Here is a 20,696-nt window from a genome sequence, read left to right as displayed (position 1 = left end):
AACCATGATTAACCACCAGGGGAAGAATTTGAGTTAGTGGCCTAACAATTACATCCATAATTTTCCCACTGAGCAAGAGCCATGCATAGAATAAAGATATAGAGTATATGAAAATATTACTGTTTGGGGTGGGAAGATGTAGCACTCTACTCAAATACAGTGTGCATTTATATAAAGTATGATTTAAAGGAAAAAAAATAGAAGGTGATTGAGATAATGCTACCAGATGAAATAAAATAAATCTGAGACAGATAATGAGATCATTAAGGCACTGCATTACCCAGTTTGTTATAAATGTGCATATTTAACAGATATCTGCATTTGGGGAGTGGGATAATGAGAGCTCAAACCTATAGAATTCTTCCTACATTTTCATCATTGTGCTTACCTATTACGTGTATTGCACAAATCGACCCTCAAGCAATCCTATGATGGGAATTTTGTAATAGTTCCCATTTTACAGAAGAGAAAAATCGAGGGGTAGGTAGTTAAAATGATCTTTTCAAGGGTTTAATACAATTTCTGCCTTATATTCGCGTCAAAAGATATCACTTCATCCATAACTTCCCTTTTACATGTAAGAATGAAGAACAACAAAGTCTTAGATATATCATGGTGTTTTCTTGCTCACATCCGCTAGTGGGGGACCTCCAGAGCCTGGTGAAGCTCAACCTAGTCATTTCTCGCAGCATCCTGGGGGTGTTTTTTGTGTGTTAATGACCAAATCTGATTGGCCACCCATGGGGTACAGCAATTACTCGGGGTCAGATAATTGAAAGGACTCACAGGATTCTAACAAGGTATACTCATGAAAGATTTATGACAAGCAAAGGCCACACAGCACCTGGAGCAAGAAAGCACAAAGCAATATTATAGAGCTCCGGAACACCTGGGCACAGCTTCCAGCGTCCTCTCTGAGCTGAGCAGAATATGCCGCATCTGGGAATCATGATCCACCAACATGAGAACAAGATATCTGTTTCAGGGAAGATGAGGCACAAATTTGCTTGGAGGTTTTTATACCGCACTGATCTCACAGTCAGAATCAGCCTGAGTGGCCAAGTAAACCAGGTGGGGATCGTCAATCTATGCATTTTCACTAAATAATACAGACTAGCTGACACTGGGTGCCTCCAGGGGAATTTGGGGCTTTAAACAGCATATTATAATTCATTAGCTAGTTACCTTTCATTCCTATCTTGGTCAAAGGTTTATACCACGATTCTAGGCATTCCCTAGAGATGCTTGGAGATGAGCTGCAATGTAATCTTATTTCTACATATGTGAATTTATCATTTAAGAACTTCCCTCGGGGGGAAAAAAAAACAAACAAACTTCCCTTGCTCTAGCCCAGCGCTGTCCAATAAATTTTGTAAAGATGGAAATGCTATATGTGGTGTACACCATGGTAGCAACTAGTGGGGTTTGTACACTTGAAATGTAGGTACTGTGACTGAAGAACTGAATTTTAAATTTTACTTAATTTTAAAGAGCCCCCCCCCATGTGGATATTGGTGATCATATTGAATGAACACTGTGGCCACAGTCTCCCCTGCTCTGGGCTTGGCTATGTCTGTTGGGCTCATGGTGTCCTTGGCACCAAGGAGGCTTCCATTTGGTACTGACTTTGCTCCTGGGGAGGGTTGCTTCTGGTAGGCATTACCACCACTTCTGCTAGATATAGCTTGTCTGCTGGGGACTGCTACGCCCTCTCCAGGAGATGGTGGTGGATGTTCTAAGGCCCTGAAGGTCAGTGGTAGGCACTGGGGATTACCTATCCAACAGCTATCCCCTCCCCCCACTTGCTTGCTCCTAGAACCTGCCTCCCACTGTAGGGATTGAAAATCGTAGATTCTTTTTCCCACCTCCCCTTGACATGTGACTGAATCCTGGTGAATACAACCTGAAAGAATGTCTGCCTTTGTTGCCAAGAAAAGTTTCCTCTGTGAGGAAACGGAGATTCATAGGATGAAACAACTTTCGTCAAGTAGATGTTGGAACTGTGGCAATCCCCATAACACTGCAAGGGGCAGATCTGAGGACAGAGTCAATGCTCTGAGGATGGCCCTGTGGAAGGAGTCTGGCTCCTGATGGCAGCATTGCATGACTGAACCCATCCTAGCAGTAGCTCCTTCTGTTTTCTCATTATGCTTAATAATACAACTGGGTTTCAAATCCCACAGTGGTTTGAGCTAAAGCTCCTGCGCTCCAAAGACATGACTGCATGGTGGGCTGGGGTAGAAAGCAATTTTAATTGGAAACACTGCATTTGACTCAGAATTACTCCTACTGAGGCCTTGTTACTTAAAACCCAGGCCACAGGCAACTTTAAAAGCAGATGGGAGTTAAGAAAATGGAGACCCTCTCAAGCAGTGTGATAGCATTGGACTGTCACTGGAGGGAGGTTTAGTCACTGCAACAGCTTGTTGGAAGGCTGATGGAAAACTCCAACACAACACGCAAAATAACATGCAAAACAGAACAGGAAGAAAGAGAAGTGGAAGGAAAATACAGGGACTAAACGGAGGGCCCAAGTGTCATCAGAAAGAGGTACCTATCTCTGATTTTAATGTTATTATTGACGTTCATGTTTACCCTTCTCTTTCTTGCATCTTTAACTGCTTCCTGCTTTGTCTAAATATATTACGTCCCTCCCTTGCTTGGGAGAAATAAAATATTCCAGAGTGGAAGCACTTCAGGGACCACTCTCTGCTCTCGATTGTCCTCCCTCCAAGAGGCAATCACATTCCGAATTGTTTATTCCACACCCCCCCCCCCCCGCAAGTCCTTATTCTTTAGCACGTATTTATGTGTATAAATAAAATGTAGTATTGCTTTCTAGGTTTTTAAACTTTTTATAAGTCTGTCATACTGTATACCTCTTTCTGCAATTTGCTGTTTTGTTTTTTTTGTTCAGCATTGCTATTGACCTTTATTGAGCCTAAAACATAAAAGTTTCACCTGATTACCGTAAGAGTTTTACAAAATCCAGTGATTAAATATACCATTTGCTTATTTTCCTATTGATAAAAAACTTATTCTTAAAAATTAACTTAAAAAGTTAAAGTGTTATACAGAGTTTAAAAGAGTCAAATTATTCTACAACTCTAGTTAACTAACTTGCCGTCCCTAGTCCAGAAAACCCAGAGACAATCACGTTCAACTTTATAGCTGATTTGTTTGGCATTTATCTCCAAAACTCTATATTTTTTGGCAGTCTTTATTTTTATAATTTAGGCTATATCTGTTATCTTCTGATTTTCCATTAGTTCTCACTAATGCAAAGTTTTAACTCCCCGTTCTACAAACACCTGCCTCTACCACACACAGCCCTCCCTTCCCTCCACCTGTTCAATATAGTTCTATCATAATTATGATTAGATCAATATATAATACTATGACTCAGAGTTGAATTATATAGTGACCAATCATTTTTTTTTCTGTGCGACTTTTTGTTTCCTATGGAGTTAATACTGGTTGTTTTATTTAGTTTTCCATGTGCTTATAATTAATGCACACCCAGAACCTCCCCTAGTTTTATAAATACTCCCTGAATCCATATAAACACAGTTGGCATTCTTTCAATTTCATCTTAAAGCAGTTTCTATCAAAACCCTGTGATCTGCTCCAATGGAGAGTGGTTGCCCTCTGTGCTGAATAACTTGCGGGCTTGGTATTTTGCATTATCATAATCTGAGTTCCAAGAAATGGAACCTAATTCCTGGTTTCAGAATCCCACATCTTTTTTTTCTTTCTTGATTTTCTTTCTGATTTTGATGAAGTCCACTGTTTAGTTTCCTAAGTTTCACGGAAGATTACATTTTGAGAGCTCATTCATACCTCACAGTTGATAATTTCTCTGAGAATAGAATTCTGGGTGAAAAATAATTTTCTTTCAGAATTTTACCAACATTGAGCAATTGCCATCTAGTCCTCACTCTGTTTACCACAGTCTAATATCATTCTGATTCTTGATTTTTTATGTAAGTCAGAGGTTAACAAGTCTAGCACACGGCCTGTTTTTGTTAATAAAGTTTTATTAGAACACAGCCACTCTCACTCATTTACATATTGTTTATGCTTGTTTTCACTCCATAACAGCAGAGTTGGATGGTTTTGACACTTACTTTATGGTCCTCAAATTCTAGAACGTTTATCATCTGGCTCTTTACAGAAGAGTTTGCCAATCCCAGATATGAGTCCTGTTTTTTTTTTTTTTTTTTTTTTTTTTACAATTTTGTAAGAGGTACACCTGGTGGCTAAATGGTTGAGTGTCTGCCTTTGGCCCAGGTCCTGATGACAGGGTCCTAGGATCGAGTTCTGCATCAGGGTCCCTGCAGGGAGCCTGCTTCTCCCTCTGTCTGTCTCTGCCTCTCTCTGTCTCTCATGAATAAATAAAATCTTAAATTTTTTGTATGATTTTTGTGCCCATTATTTTAAGTATTTTGGTTTATGTTCATTGTGTTGAGTACAGTGTCCTTTATTTCTAAATATTATCTTGAATTATTCCCACTAAAATTTCTTCTTTTATAATTTCTTTAAAAAAACTTTTTTTTTTTTTGAGCTTCTATCATTTGAACCATTCTCTATGCTTTCTTTCCTCTGAGAAAAAAACCTGTCAATTTTTTACTCTAATTTTTGGGATAGTAACTATTTTCTAAAGTTTCTATTAAGGCTTTTAGTTCTGCTATCATGCTTTAATTAAAAAGAAAAAAGTTTTCTGTTCTCAATTCAATATATCCTCCTTGTTCCCCAAAGATAGTTACTGTTAGTTTTCTTTTTGACATTTTTCTTTCCTTCATAGCCTCTGTCTTACATGTTTTTTTTTCTTTTTATTTTGGACTGTGATTTTAATGTTTGCTACCTTCCTCAAAAGTTGATGATCCTTGGCTCATATTTAATGTGGAAATAAATAGTTGTTTAAAGCTTATGCTTGTTCATGTGCTTGCCATTATGCATTCTCTATAAATTGATCTGACAGGCACTTTTCCTGGAGAAACCCATGAGATTGGTATCTCTGAGGCCTTTTCACTTGGGCTGGTCAGGTTTTCTATGGAAGGCTTGTCTAGTGTCTGGCCCAGAGAGTTTAAACCCAGAGTTACAAAGGTCTAATATATTCATTTTTCTCTCACCCTGCTCCCCCATGAACTTTCTCCCATTCATCAGTCATGTCTGATGTTCTACTCTAAAGACCATCTGTTCTACGCCTCATCTTCAGCCTAGAGAGGGCAGGGCAATGGCCCAGTTACACAAAGCAGGAATGGGATCTGGGAGTGTGGCTCTATGCTGGATTGATGGATAACAACTCAGTTCCAACTTTCCTCCTATTCTCCTTGCCATCTTGACTTTTCTAAGCTCCTGCTTGTATTGCAGGAGCTAGAACCCAAGGAAATAATTTTCAGAATAATTTGCTAGCCAAATTCTGAATTCAAATCTGCCAGTGAGAGACACACAAGATTGGAAGGCATAACAAAGGTAGAAACCTTATTATTGCCTTCTAGCAGCTGAAGGCAATTTGTGGACTTCAAACAAATATGAGATTTTTCAGTAGCCAAGGAGCATTTCTTTGCAAATCACTCACTATAATGCTTTAGATAGCCATGATATCATTGGCAGTTTTCTGAAGTTCCTGCAATGCCTGATTCTCTGGAAACTGCCAGTAAACCTAAGAAGTAGCCATGGCTTTCTCTGATCTGTGCCTCTCTAGTTTTTCCAACTATTTTATAAGCAGCTCGTGCTCGGTATTGAATCCCCTTCTGATTGGTACGGAGTCTAAGTGCTCCTTGAACGGGCTTTCAACTACTCCTTCTGTGTTTAGCCTCACCTTTACCCCAATTCTAGAGGGAACTTGGTAAATTGAGTCAGTCTTAACTTTCCCCCACTGCAGACTTTCTTAGATTTGATAAATCAATCACCACTTGCTCACATGCTTTGTGAAGCAAAAAAATGTTGATGCTAAGGATGCCTTTGAATCTCTTTGTTCTTGGGGGCTTATGCCTTTTATAACAATTTTCTTTTCTGTCTGTCATTCTGTAGTGAGGTTTCAGGAGGAAGAATTCAATCCTGCATTCAGCCTACTACTGCTCTATATCAACTCTTCCATTCACTCTTCACCTCTTCCAAGTGGGACACTGGCTTTCTCTCCAGCCTTATTTCATACCATTTTTTCCTTTGTTCCAGCTACACTGAACTTGGTGACCTTGAACCTAGGTCTTCCCTGCTTCAAGATCTTTTGCATATATGCTTGCTTTAGCCTGGTTCCTCTTCCTGTCTTCTTCAAGCCTAAATATGCACCTGCTCTCTACATCTTTCAGTGAGGCCTTCCCTGACTACTTTCACTTATAAATTAGGTTATCTTCTTTATCTGTCATAGAACACAATTCTTTTCCTTTATTGCACTTCCATTTAAAGTCATATTTGTTTATTTGTTTAATGTCTATCTCTCCTATAAGAGTATAAATTTTATACCTAATATACATAATAGGATCTCCATCAATAACCAAATAAAAATTATTTGTAAGAAAACTTAGAGAAAAAGAACATTATGTATTGCCTTGTCTGGCTGCTGGGATTGCAGCAATATTGTTCAAGTAAAAGGGACACTCTAAAAGATCGATTTATTAAAAGACTCAACCTCAAAATATAGTTTTTCCCATCCTGTTTTAATTCCATAAACTATCATAAGGAAAAAAAAGAGAACAGGACCAATTTATAGGCTATGAAGCTTAGTATTCCAATAAGCCTTTTCTTCATGTTATTTTTTTTTTAACCAAAGAAATCCATTCATTTTCTCTTTCATCCCCTTAGGCTTAAGCCTGTTGAAAAAACTTCCTTAATAATGTTGAAATAAAAAAAAGGAAAAGTGATGAGAAAATTAATATAATGAAATAATCAATGCAAATGACATTCTATTGTCCAGGAAAAACCCTCAATCAACTCTCTTAGAATTACTGAATCTGATGGGTAATTGTGGCTTAATTTCTAATTGTAAGATCAAGGCACGCTGTCAGAAGTACTGCCAACATTAAATAGACATTTTATGGTGCTCATTTTAAGGTAGAACTTTAAAGAAATCGAAAACCATTAATCAAAAACATAAATCATCCACACCAAGTATTAACTGAAAATCCCTAAATCTGGTAAAACTAAAATTTATATTCAGCATCAAAGAACATGCATCAGTGTTTTATTTTTCTCAAGTCTTCAAAAGCAGGAAAAGTTTGGGAAAAACTTATAATTTCAAAGTATATCATTATAAGATGACTAGCTTGAAGGGCGTCTACACAGCTAAGAATCAGTTTTAGTAAGGAGGAGGAAAAGAAATTTATTTATAATATTTGTTCTATGAAAATATAGAATGATGTATCCATTGTTTAAATTCTCTTATGTTGGGGGAAAACAATCTAATAATATTTTCCATACATACACACATAGCAGGTTATAGTTTATAAAATGTTTTCTTTCCCATGTATCATTCATTTGACAAGAAATTTTATTTTTATAATGATTTCTTAAACTCATTAGATCTTATAAAATGACATGAATGGGTTAAACAATCATTAGGGTTCTTTCCAGCTTTCATTCTATTATGTTTTCACAGTGGCTCTGCCTAATGGCAAACACAGCTCAGTAAATTCCTCTCCTCTGTGTGTTTCTGTTTGTCTCCGTCACTTTGGTGTTCTCCCAGTAGACACATGGAGGGGCATGCTGATTAAATTAGTCAAATTAACTCTTTGCCTGACTCCATCCTCATTAGGCTAATGAGCAGACTCAGGGGTACATCTGTGTGTCTCAGTCGTCTTAGGTCAGAAGTACTGTCACTAGGAGCGCCAATGAAAAGTTGTGATTGTGACACTCTAGGAGTTGTGTGTTTTTTTTTTTTTTTTTTCCTGGCAGCTCATTTTCCATCCTATCTCAAGAGGGAGCATGTGGCTCTGCTGAATAGAAGCTGTAATGTGTTGGGCAATCTCATTTTCTCTGCTGGATCATTGTCAAAGAAGGTGTAATTTTGTTTTCTCCCCCAGGAAAGAGTTTCGTGGGTAGGCAAGTGTGAGAGATGTTGAACAAGAATTAATCAAAGGGGGGAAATCCTATTATAACCATAAGGTGCTGTGAAGTGATAGATCTTAATGATGGAGTAGCCATGCGAGTAGCTGCTCTACAGATTTGTTTTGATTAAGTGTGTGTTTGTATGTAGGGGATGAGAGAAGGTGACTTGGAGATAGATTTGGGGGAAAGACAGATGAGGAAGGGAGAGGTAACAACCAGTTTCAAAGCTTGAGTGCCCTCTGATTCTAAAAGGCATACTTCTGTCTGAATTACACAACAGAGTATGGGTTTCCTCCGCTGTCTGAAAACAGAGCCTTCCTATGAAAACTTTCATAAGCCGAAATGGTGTAAAGTGAAGAAAGGATTACTATTAATTCATATGGAAAAATTTTTGAGCATTCCCAGACCCAAAAATTAACCTCTCTTAGCCTCTTCAGATACCTTAGGACACATCTTGCTAACAGATGCAGAGAATAAATCAAGATAAAGCACAGATGCTCACAGAGCTCAAAGCTATGACAGCCTGAGGCTGAGATGCTGAGTGTAGCTCCCAGGGAAGCAGCATGGTGGGGCCCCTTGCTGCTCTAGGGGCATGCTACCTCTATGACTGCTTGCTGCAAAACAAATGCTAAGCACTATTTTTGCTTTTTGCCTTTCGTCATACTAGTGAAAATCTCTTTGGATTTCTTTCAGTTAGTGAAAACGGGTACGACTGTAGGTCTTTTGTAAAAGGAAAGTGGTATGAAGTAAACTTTTGAGAAGGGGATACCTGTATTCGCTTGACTGACATTTCACAGACATATTAAGCATGAATCTTAATTTTTTGCACTGACCAAAAGATTTTTTTGTACTTGGATAAATTTGTAAAACGTAAAACACTGAGGGTTGGTAGCAAAGTGGACTATACCTAGTAGGTGCCAAATACACATTTTTGAACGGACAGAAGGATACCATGAGCAGTAGTTAAGATAGTACAACTGGCTGAGTCCCAGGGGGAGCTGGTGGTAACCTATACAACAGCTTCTTCTGGATGAGCAAATACTGTGGCTGGAAATACAATTATATAACCGGGATTGTGGTCCATTTATGACCAAAAATGCCCTATTTTGGCTTTCAAGGAGGGAAAAACGTTTGCCATCTCTAACCCTATGAATACCGGGTGAAGTAGAAGGTTCTTTTCTCAGGGGTACAATTTTATCACCACATAGGCTTGGGAGTAGAGAATGTGCATATATACAACCAACAAATGTCTAATATCCTGGAAATTATGAGAAAACTGAAAAATATTAGACAATTTTTTTTGAATTATGATGTTGTAGTGCACAAAAACCTTTTTTTTTTTTAGTTCAAATCTTAATACTTCCTTGTTGTGTGACATTCTCCTGGACAGCTCAGAGCACTGATCAGTAGATCCCAGAGCTGTGTTTATAGTTCTGTGGCAGCTGAAAAAGTTGTCTGTTGGGAGCTATAGCTGATCCAGGGAGTACCTGGCACTATTCCTATATCAACAGAGTCTAAGTTTCTACACCTCTTGACTTTTTATTTGCCCACATCTTGCCAAGATGCTTAGCTATTGTGGAAGACCTAAATCTTTCTCTACAGAAGGGATCAGCATAGGGACAACTCTCATGGGAAAAACAAGTGTTTTTGGTAACAGAACTTTTTTTTTTTTTTTTTTTTTTTTTTTTTTGTCACCAGACTGTTTCAGATTTTACTAGATTTATGTCCTGGCTCTACCTCCTACCACTTGTCTTTTCTTCCTGTCAGTCTCCCTATCTATACATTGGGGTAATTAAACCCCCTACATCATAAGGTTATTGTAAGGATTAAATGCAAGAATCCATACAGGATGCTTTACACTCTGCCTAGCATGTATAGGCACACAATAAATGTTAGCTGCAAGTACAAATGTAATCCACGGGGGCTGGGCCTCTTCCTTGAATCTCAAAGTATTACAGTGATTAACGACAAAACTTTTTGATTTGATGAAATAAAATCCCCTTGGCCAAGAGGAGGCCCCATAGCTACTGTGGGCCTATCAAACTTGAATGGTTCCTTGAAGATGGATTACTACATTGTCATCCTTGCAAAATGAGGAGGATGATTTTCTCTATTTTTCTCCCTTAGAGGAAGGACTATGCCAGCAAAGTGACTTAAGCCCTACAGTACAATTGAGTTTGGTAATGTAGCTCTTTTAGTGAATACTACTAGCCGATGCCTACCCCATGGGCACAGAGGAATGGACTTTTAAAGTGGTACTGAAAGTTTTGTAGGAGTTTATTGGATATGCTGAGCATTCCAGACCAAATCATGTTCATAGGCCCAGAAGTTTAAGAGCACAGAACAAGCTCAGGGACATAGAAGAGTTTTTGGTGATATATTATGTGGGGCAATAGTGAGGTACTGCTGAGAACTTGGGAAGATTACCCTCCAAGTGTTTCTGTGAAGCAAACATTTAGTATATCAGAGCAAAGATACAGGGTAACTTTAAAGAGGTAGAACTCCCAGGTGGAACTGGAAGAGAAAATATTCATATGACAAAAGGAAAACAATGTCCTACTCTGAAAGCCTCTTGGCCAACAATAGGGCAGGTCAAAGGGGGCAAAGATAACATAAACACCTGAGCCAATCTAGCCACTCTGTTTTCCAACTCTAGCTCTTTTTTTTTTTAAAGATTCTATTTATTTATTCATGAGAGACAGAGAGAGAGAGAGAGAGAGAGAGAGAGAGAGAGAGAGGCAGAGTCACAGGCAGAGGGAGAAGCAGGCTCCCTGCAGGGAGCCTGATGTGGGACTCGATCCTGGGTCTCCAGGATTACACCTCCGGCTGAAGGCGGCACTAAACCGCTGGGCCACCAGGGCTGCTTGAACTCTAGCTCTTTGACCAGAGTACATTACAATTAGCATTAACTGTATTGACTGGTCTCTAACCAAGCACCAACTTTCCAACTCTAGCTCTGTCTGAAAGACTGGGTTTTGTGAACTGTGAGCCCAAGGACCTGGCCTATGTCACACAGATGTCCCAAAGAACTCTGGCAACTTGAGCACCATTCAGGTTAGGCAGTAAGCTTCTGATGAGCATTTTGCTGTCCAGATCTACTCATGAAGAGTTATAGTGTTGATTATAAGTGAATAAATTGACATTTTGGATTGTTAATGTCAGACTTATGAGTTGTTATAAGTCATGTGCCAGAGCCCAACCATCTCTGAATATATTGACCCTGAATTTCCAACCTCCATATCCATGACCCAGACCCTTGACAACCATACCAATGTTCTTCCTCTCTTTGGGAACCTATCTGAGGCCAGCTGGCTTTTCCCAGGAAGTATTGCTCGGTCTTTTTTGAACTGCAATAGACATAGGACATGAGCAACAGGGAAGTCAAGGCTTTTATCAATGCAGGTAGTATATTATTGTTACCATCACCACTGAAATACTTATGGAGATTTAAAACATGTCTCTGAAGTTGAACTTCTTTCCAAAGTCCTCCAGATTCTAAAAATGAAAGTCTCTACAATAGAGCTTTTTCACTTCTAGCAACACAAGGATAAAAGACATGTCATCTATGATTTTTGAAATCAGATTGTGTTAAGGTGAAGTTTGAAAAACAATTAAACTAATACCAATGCTGTCAATTGCAATGAAAGCAGAGCCTTGACCAGATGCAAGAACAATCTTTGGCACCAGTGATCAATAAAGACTATCAATCTCTTACATTTTAATCTTTTCTAAGGTTCTTTTACTTTAATTCATATCATTTGGTATTCACAATAACCCAGTAAGGTGGTATATCAGTGACTATTATTATTCCTATATGAATGTTGAAGAAACTAAAAGGGAGTTTATAGGCCTCCCCTATATAGGACATCAAAAGGCTAGTTAGTGGAAGAGTAGAGTAAGAGGGTAAAGCCTCACCTCGATTCCCTTTGCGTTTCTCCCCTGTGCACCATACTTCTTGCTCATGTTCACTTTGGTTGTTGACAGTACTCATGGCTGTGGAATTGACGGAAGAACAATCCTCACAGATAGCAACAACGAGTAGATTTTGCCATAATTTGTTTACTTCATTGTCTGTAGACTGTCATATAGCCTAGAAAAACTTCAGCTCTAATAATCATTCAGGTTAGTTCGTGAGAACAGTTCTCCGTTAACATGATCACTATGACCCTTAATTACACATTGTTTTCCCACAAATTGTCATGGATCAACTCTGTATAATCAGTTCCATATTTCCATGTCTTTTCAAGAGGGAAGTCTAGTCTGTTGTCATGGAAGAGTTTGATTCTCATAGAGGCATCAAATCTGTAATTCTGGTCTTTTCATTACAGACTTAAATAAAAAAATAATATCACCTTATCCTTTCCAACACAACTCTCAAAATGGCTATGTATTCTTTTATAAACCCTTTTTACTTTGTTGCAGTTTCCTTTGGAGACTTCTGTTTTCCACTGATTCTACTCTGGTCGGTTGAAAACGCTAAAACATTTTCCTTTTTCATCAGATCTGTTCTCTTCAAATCCCTCTGCTGCCTTTCCAAACCACATTTAAACTTTGTGGGATTTTTTTTCCCTTTAAGATTACTATCAAACTGAATTTTTAAACTAAAAGAAATAATGACTATAATACAACTCCTCAATTTTTCAGCAATAAATAATTCTGGCAAGAGAAGGAAAAGAAAATTAAACTACTGAATGTATTTCCATACTATGTTGGGAAGAATAACTACAGGAAATTATTGGATTCTCTTCTGTAAATGTCTTAGTATAGAACCTGGCATTTTGCTAAGTTTTATTTTTCCCCAAAGTGTGTGAATTATCTAGCCAAGAATTTCTATAAAGGTAAATGTGAACTAAATGGGGAAGGGGAAGGGAGAGGTGGGGGGAGAAGGAGGAAGTGGCTCTCAGCACAACCAGGTGTTATGTAATCATCTGACATGGCACTGCCTAGTGGAGGATCGGGCAAGATGTTTTTTTTTTTTTTTTTTTTTTTTTTAACATCCATAGAAGCAGGAAGCTCTGAAACTTTCTGGCTTCTTTAGAATAGCATGTGATGGATCTGGCTCCTGTAATTTCTGCATTTGTCTCAAGGCATAGGAACTGGTATATAAGGAACAACCACAGAACAGTTCACTGGAGACTTGTAATCAAATAAAAAAAAATTGAATTTTCATTCTTCTTCCATTTTGTAAATGCACCGCTTACTGAACAAAATGATCAAGGCACTCCACACGCATTATAAATATTTCCATAGGCAGTCATAAAGGATATTGCCTCTGGAGACAAATGCTTATGGTGTTTTCTATAAATAGGCCTTAGGTTAAGATACGTCGATCACTAGTATTTTGAGCTATGTTACTGGAAGTCTGGGCAGGTGGGATATGATCTAGTAGACATCAGTCCACCCTGAACTAACAGCGATTTGTAACTGAATATTCAGGATAAAATGATATTCAAGTCATATCAGTCTTCCTTTAGTAGGAACTGAATGCAATAAGCTTTAAGTTTTCAGAATTACTTTATGGAAAATTACATACATCAGAAGAAATTAAGATAAAGCACAATTTTGACCAGAGTACATTACAATTAGCATTAACTGTATTGACTGGTCTCTAACCAAGCACCATTTACCAGTGCAATCTAGATGCATCTGCTTTTCTGAAACTGCTTATTTCGGTGGAAGTTTATGAGTTTTCTATGCTAAATGTCTTGCTTTAAATCTTTTTCATTCATGTTAGTAAATAGAAATAAGGCTTTCCCTTACAAATTCAGACCAGAAGATCAATGGAATGCCAGTAATGTTTTTCATCATTAATAGAGGTTAATAAAACGAAGGCAATAAAATCGCTAATTAAATTCAGAAGGTAGAATTGTGACAATAAGCTTTTCAGAGGGTTTTAAAAATTACTTTTTATTCAAGAGAGGGAGGTTGGAGGACAGTCCTAATGTTGGGATCTAGAATGGCCGAATTTTCTTTGGAAAGTCTCTACTTGTTGGTTTATTGAACCCTGTATTTGTAACTTGTTTAGAGGAGGGTGCCCAGATTTCTTAGATTATCTTCTCTGTTGCAAAATGACAGGGCTTGTAATTACTTGATTTTGATTGATACTATTTTCTCCATAAAGCTGCAAAAGGCAGCAGGCAGTAATTATTTATGCATTTACTATTTCACTGCCTGTGCCCCATACCTTCCAACTGGAACTCCTAAAAACAAACATTTCATATATGTCAACCTTCACAATGATGGTAATCGTAAAATTAAGTACTGCTACCTTTGCAGATGTGCCTATGTGCATACATATAGGTCTCTCTGAATATAGTTGGAAAAATGTAATTAAAAATGGTTAGAACTTTGATTTTAAGTTAGAATGCAAAGAAATACATTTTTAGCGTTAGACCTACCGTCGAGATACTTTGAGGCCTAAGCATGACAAGCCTTTCATTAATATACTTACAGAAAAATTCTTCCTGAATATTTAGCAGACTAGGAATTCGGGGACAGCGAATGAGTCATATACCTTTTCATTTGCCATAGTATCGAGTAAATGTTCTCAGTATCTTACCTGGTAATCTGTTTGCTTCTTGCCTCAAAAAAGCATTTAAGGTAGATTACCACTGAAGACACATGCTTTCTCTATGGAGAATTGCTAAAAATACAAGTAAAAAATTAAAATTTGATAAGCGAGAGAATTATACCCCAAGCCTGGGCTAATATTGAATCCTGTAACTTCAGCTCTAAGCTTCCTGAGACAAGAAATAAAACATGATGGATAAATATTTCTCATTATTGAATGCAAGTAAGTAAATCACTTTGACAAGAACAACAAAGTTTTACTAATAAAAAAAATCTGAAATTGATTCATCACATGGATTTGTATAGAGAGAGTATTAAGCTGCATAAAGTCTATCTTGAAGAGGATTTTCTTTTTCTTTTTAAGCAGGAGAGGTTCTTGGTATGATTGTTTCATGTATCAATACTTGGAAAAAAAATACATGTGCTTGTCTACTATTAACATGTAACTCAGCAGTCATCATGAACAAAAAACGCTGCTTGGAAAGACTGTCACATCCTAGATGTGAGATGTCTGCCCAGAGAGTTACATAAACAAAGAAGAGTTGGAAAGACTTCAGCGTAATAGCAACAGCAATGAAAATAAACTCTACCAAAGGGCACCAAACAAAAGCCTCACCTGGGCAAGCAGCCAAGGGAAGTTACTCAGACCGGGTGGAGCCTTTCCTGAGAGACCTCTGCTTCCGATGGGGAAAGCTTTCCCCTCAACTCTGAAGCTTTTCTGGTCCTTTTATCTAAGAATTCCACCCAGAGCAACAATTGTTAGGCTCCACGTTGCTCATCTCATCCCATACTGACACCGGTAAAACAACCCTCTTACCTCAATTCCTTGGCCCACACAGTAACCTCTGTTAAAAACCTCCATCTTCTTCCACCCTGCCCTCACCCCCACACTGGACGAAAAGCTATTTATCACTTAGCAGTCTAGGGGTAGTCTCTGCTTAAATGCCTGTACTTCACGAAGTCTTCCTGGCAGCCCAAATCCAAATCAGGTGACCCCAGCTCAGTGATTCTCATCCCTGGTTATATATTAGAGTCACCTGGTATACACTGGGAACTCAGCAAGGCCTAGTCTCCACTTTCAGAGATTAAAACTAAAGGTTCCTTTTGAATGAGCTGGGTGAAGCATCCCAGCATGTAGAGTTTTTAAAGTTTCCCAGGTGATGACAACGAACAGGAAATGGTATGAAGTGTTCCATGTGATCTATTAGCTCTCTGGACGTCCCTATCATGACACTTGCCAATTCAATTTACTCCAATATTAATTTGTTGAGCATTTACTGTGTGTAAAGGATAACTTAGTAAATAGTAAAATTGGATCTCTATTTTCTTTTTAAAGATTTTAATTTATTTATTTGAGAGAGAGAGAGAGAAAAAGAGTGCATATGGAAGTAGGGGGAAGGGGCTGAGGGAAAGGGAAAGACAAATCTCTAGCAGACTCCATGCTCTAGTAGAGTCTGAGGTGGGGCTTGATCCTGTGAACCTGCAGAAATCAAGAGTCAGGCACTCGGGATCCCTGGGTGGCGCAGCGGTTTGGCGCCTGCCTTTGGCCCAGGGCACGATCCTGGAGACTCGGGATCGAATCCCACGTCGGGCTCCCGGTGCATGGAGCCTGCTTCTCCCTCTGCCTGTGTCTCTGCCTCTCTCTCTCTCTCTGTGACTATCGTAAAGAAATAAAAATTAAAAAAAAAAAAAAGAGTCAGGCACTCAATGGACTGCACCCAGGCACCCTCAGGATCTCTATCTTCACAGAGCTTACAAAAGAGTAGGGAGACAAGTACTGAACAAATTATTTATGATGAATAACTTAAAGGGTAGCACTACATGGTATGATGGTCAGCTGTCACAAAAACAGTGATCTAGTGTAGTAGATTGAATTACATTTTGTAATTTCCTATTGGAAATATAAATCTCACCTTTTACCATGTAACTTTGCAGTATCCTTGTCCATGGGGCCCTTTCCTGCTCCATTGACGTTGAGTTTGGTCATGAGGCTTGCTTTGGCTGATGGAGAATGAATGAACATCACAGAGCAGACGTTTTGTCTGCCCCTGAATCTGACATTTTGTGTTCCAGTGATCCACCATGAGGAGAACATGCTCTGAGAAGTCTGTGCCCCAGGGTAAATGCAAGTGTCTTAGACTTGAACCAAAATCACAGTGAGGAATCAGTGCCAGCCATCCTTTGGCCTGATGCAGAACCTCCCAAAAGGAGACCAGCCTGGATTGAAATTATGGAGAACCTGCAGACTCATGTGCATGAGAATGCTTGCTTGTAAGTCATTGAGTTTTGGAGTGGTTTGTTACACATTACTGTGGCAATGGCTAAGTAATATAACAGCCTGGGGTTCAAGCCACACTGCCCTTGCCTAAATAAGCAAAATATTGTTCATCATTGTATTTCCTGTTCCTATCACACTGTATGATATGTAGCAGGTGCTCAAAAAAAAAAAAATACGTGTTGAAGGAATGAAAATACGGTTCCTGACCTTGGTGATCTCATAGATGCAAGGCAGTTCTGTGAACAAATAGTTACAGTGAGAAGTGATAAATGCAGTAATAGAAGAGCTATTATAGCATGGAAGTAGAAAGCCTTCATGAGTGTGTTACCTACACCAAGGAAAGTGTCAAAAACCAAGCACTCAGATTTGAACATAATAAGAACCACTTATTCTATCATCAGAAGCTTTTTATTAAACTTACTGGTGCAAGCTGGCCTACTTTCAAAGTCACATAAATAGACTTGTAGTTCTTACCATAATGCAATAAATTATGTGGTTAAAGATTTTCAACATATGTACTGAATAAAACGAGATATTTATAATCCATTGCATGCAAATTAAAAGGGCAGGGGACTTGGAGGCAGGGTCTAGTGAAATGACATATCAGAGAGTAGTAGATTGGAACAGGTGTTTACCCAAAAAAGGCAAGTTTTTACTTTATGAATCAAAATGAGAACTCATGAGAAACTGGACAGAGGGATGGGGAGTAAGAGTTGGAAGGAGGAAGTGAAGACCGCAGTACAGGACTACGTCCTACTTCTTATGAAAAATAAAGGGCCTTCTCAAATAACCAGCGACCAGCCTGTGTATTCTCTCTTCTGACTGAGAATTCTACCTGACCTCTTTGCAGGTGGCCCTGTGAGAGTTTATTGATTCTTAACTTGATCATCACAAATGTGATGTCATTTTTTTAAAGGTAAAAGGAAAGTAATTAATCAATCAATTATTAATTAAATCAGAATATATTTGACATGTGACACTGTAAATTCAAGGTGTGTTGTCATTCTTTGTTTTTTATTTATTTTTTATTTTTTAATTAATTAATTTATTTTTTTAAATTTATGATAGTCACACAGAGAGAGAGAGAGAGAGGCAGAGACATAGGCAGAGGGAGAAGCAGGCTCCATGCACTGAGAGCCTGATGTGGGATTCGATCCCGGGTCTCCAGGATTGTGCCCTGGGCCAAAGGCAGGCGCCAAACCGCTGCGCCACTCAGGGATCCCTGTGTTGTCATTCTTGCATGGGGAAGGGAGAGATGCTTAAGAAAAGTTATCTCCAGGGAAGAAATAGCAAGATATTTTCATGGGCTGAGCACATCAGCATTTGCTGGGTTCAGTTGGTTGGCTTCTCACTGGGACCTGCCCTGCAGGCCTTTAGGCCAACTCTTTGTCGTCTTCTTCTTCTTCTTTGTTAAAAGATTTTATTTATTTATTACTGATGACAGTGAGAGAGAGAGAGAGAATGGCATAGAGGGAGAAGCAGGCTCCATGCAGGGAGCCCGACATGGGACTCCATCCCGGGTCTCCAGGATCAGGCCCTGGGCTGAAGGCGGTGCTAAACCGCTGAGCCACCCGGGCTGCCCAACTCTTTGTCTTCTAAGAAAGTTACTCTCCTCTGTCTTCTTTCAATCTTCCAAGGAATTTATTAAAATCCCTAATTTACTGAGGTCTCCTCTCAATCTATTTTTTCCTTGTGAATTAGTGCCCTCTTCCTGAAATTTTAATGGGGTTTGGGGAAGCAGAAGGCTAAAGTGTGAGTAGTCAATCTGCCATTTTTTATACCAGAAATCCATAACATTGTTCATTATGACTAACAATTGCAAGCAACATGCATTTCCCTAAACCAGGAAGTTGTTGAATAAATCAGGTGTATGGGTATGCTGAAACAATATGCAGGCTCTAAAAATCATTTCAAAGATTATTTAAGAACAAGGAGAAATGCTCAGAATAGAAAGTGATTACAAAAGTCAGGATATAGAATTCTCTGTATTGCCTGACTCCCATGTCAAAATAATAGTTGTTAACACATTTGGATAGTGGATTGTAGTGAATTTACTTTATTTCATCGTTTTTGCAATTCACGATATCAGATTTTTCTCATGTGTTACTTTTGTCATCTTAAAAAAATAAGTTTTCCAATCTTTTCTTCATATCTACTTTTTCAGAGAGACTTTTATCTTGATTATAGATATTATTATCTCTTGGTGAGTAAAATGATTACAATTTGATTATTTTACTGTCCAATTTCCAGATGAATTGATAACATTTTTCTCAAGGCCTCAACTTCCCACAATTTATATGTTTAGAAGTCTCCAAGATACCTTTTCCTCTGGGACATTTTGCTGCTTCACACCACTTTCTAGATAAATAAGACGTGGTAGGGTCATGGAAAGGTCTTCAAAATTATGCATTGCTAACACAAATACACTTTTTCAGTCATTTGCTCTTACGTGTGTGACTTGGCACAACTATGTATGAAAAACATTCACATTTCACCTGTATTAAATGTTATAAATTACATTCTCAAAAGTCCCTGAGGTACACTTAAGAGTCACACTAATACTTTAAAACAGAATGACCAAAGCAGGAAGATGCATCCCTAAATAAGACAAGAGGTTGTGCTTAAAGTCTCACCATGAGACATTTCATTTTTATTTTGAACCTGTGTGCAATGATTTGTTCATTTTTAGGTTTTCAGATTTCAAGCAAGTCTTCTAAATTATAGAGGTAAGAGTAGTAATGTTTTTGTCTAGGTTGTTACTTTTCACAGCTCGAGTGAGAAGTATATCTATAGTCAATTAACTTAAATGTCATGATGGTTCTTCTTATTCTCCTCTTCCTCTTCCTCCTTCTCCTCCTCCTCCTCCTCCTCCACCTCCTTTTCAGAGTCTATTGCCCTTTAATGCAAATCCAAGCTTCTTTCCATGTTCTTCACGGTCTGTGTTTCAAACTGTAAAGGTAATGTGAGAGGAAAGAGCAGGGTGAGTGAGGGTCTTGGTGGGATGGCCAGAGATGGCTTCTTCCATGTGAAAGATAGGAATAGTGTGGTAGTGCTTGGCTGGCTCAGTCGGTAGAGCATGAGACTCTCAATCTCAGGGTCATGAGTTCAAGTCCCACTTTGAGTATGGAGCCTACTGAAGAAAAATAGTGTGGTGAAGAACTAGGGAGCTATGATGTGGTAGAGCTTGGCGTTTCAAGGAAAGGAGAGAAAATCACCGTGGCTGAAGCACAGGTAGTAAGGGAATGAATGGAGAATCATTCAGCCTGTGACTAGAGAGGTTGTAGCTTTTCCACATAACCAAGATCTCTGACTTGGACATTATTTACTCCTATGTAAAGTGTCAATCCATGCCCTGTGTTCCTAAGAGTAAATGCCACATGCCTCCTCCTGCCAGCTTTGTTCCCAGTAAGTCTGCGCTGAGGCAGGTGAGCAAGAGACACTGGGGTACACTCTGGTTCCAGGACAGAGCTCCCTGTAAAAACCTTATCTGCTGGCTGAAGACAACTTTTGACTCAGAGCTACTTCTAACAAGCCTACAAGATCACCTGCTCCAGACTCTGTCAAGGAGAAATTTGGAGATAACTAGAAAAAACCCTTAAGGCTCATTCGGTAAGTATGCAATCCAATTTGTGAGAAATTCGTGTACTTCACCACACAGGGATAGGATGAATGAGTGTAAGACATGGGGAAAGAAAATTTTAATGTCCATATCATCTACTTAACTGTAAATTCCATTAAGGAAAGGACGATGGCAAGATTTGCTTATCACTATATCAGTGAAGCCTAGAAGAGTTCCTGG

General features: G+C 38.7%; 1 non-coding gene across 1 annotated transcript; it reads left to right on the top strand.

Moving 5' to 3' along the window:
* The first annotated feature begins 19,948 nt into the window (after positions 1 to 19,948).
* On the top strand, positions 19,949 to 20,021 carry TRNAE-CUC (transfer RNA glutamic acid (anticodon CUC)). Its single transcript has one exon. It is a non-coding gene; the product is annotated as a tRNA-Glu (tRNA).
* The last annotated feature ends 675 nt before the right edge of the window (positions 20,022 to 20,696 follow it).

This window comes from Nyctereutes procyonoides, unplaced genomic scaffold (assembly GCF_905146905.1).
Source record: "Nyctereutes procyonoides isolate TBG_1078 unplaced genomic scaffold, NYPRO_anot_genome, whole genome shotgun sequence".
NCBI lineage: Eukaryota > Metazoa > Chordata > Mammalia > Carnivora > Canidae > Nyctereutes > Nyctereutes procyonoides.
Note: the sequence above shows the minus strand (reverse complement) of the source record. Positions and strands in the feature narration are given on the sequence as shown.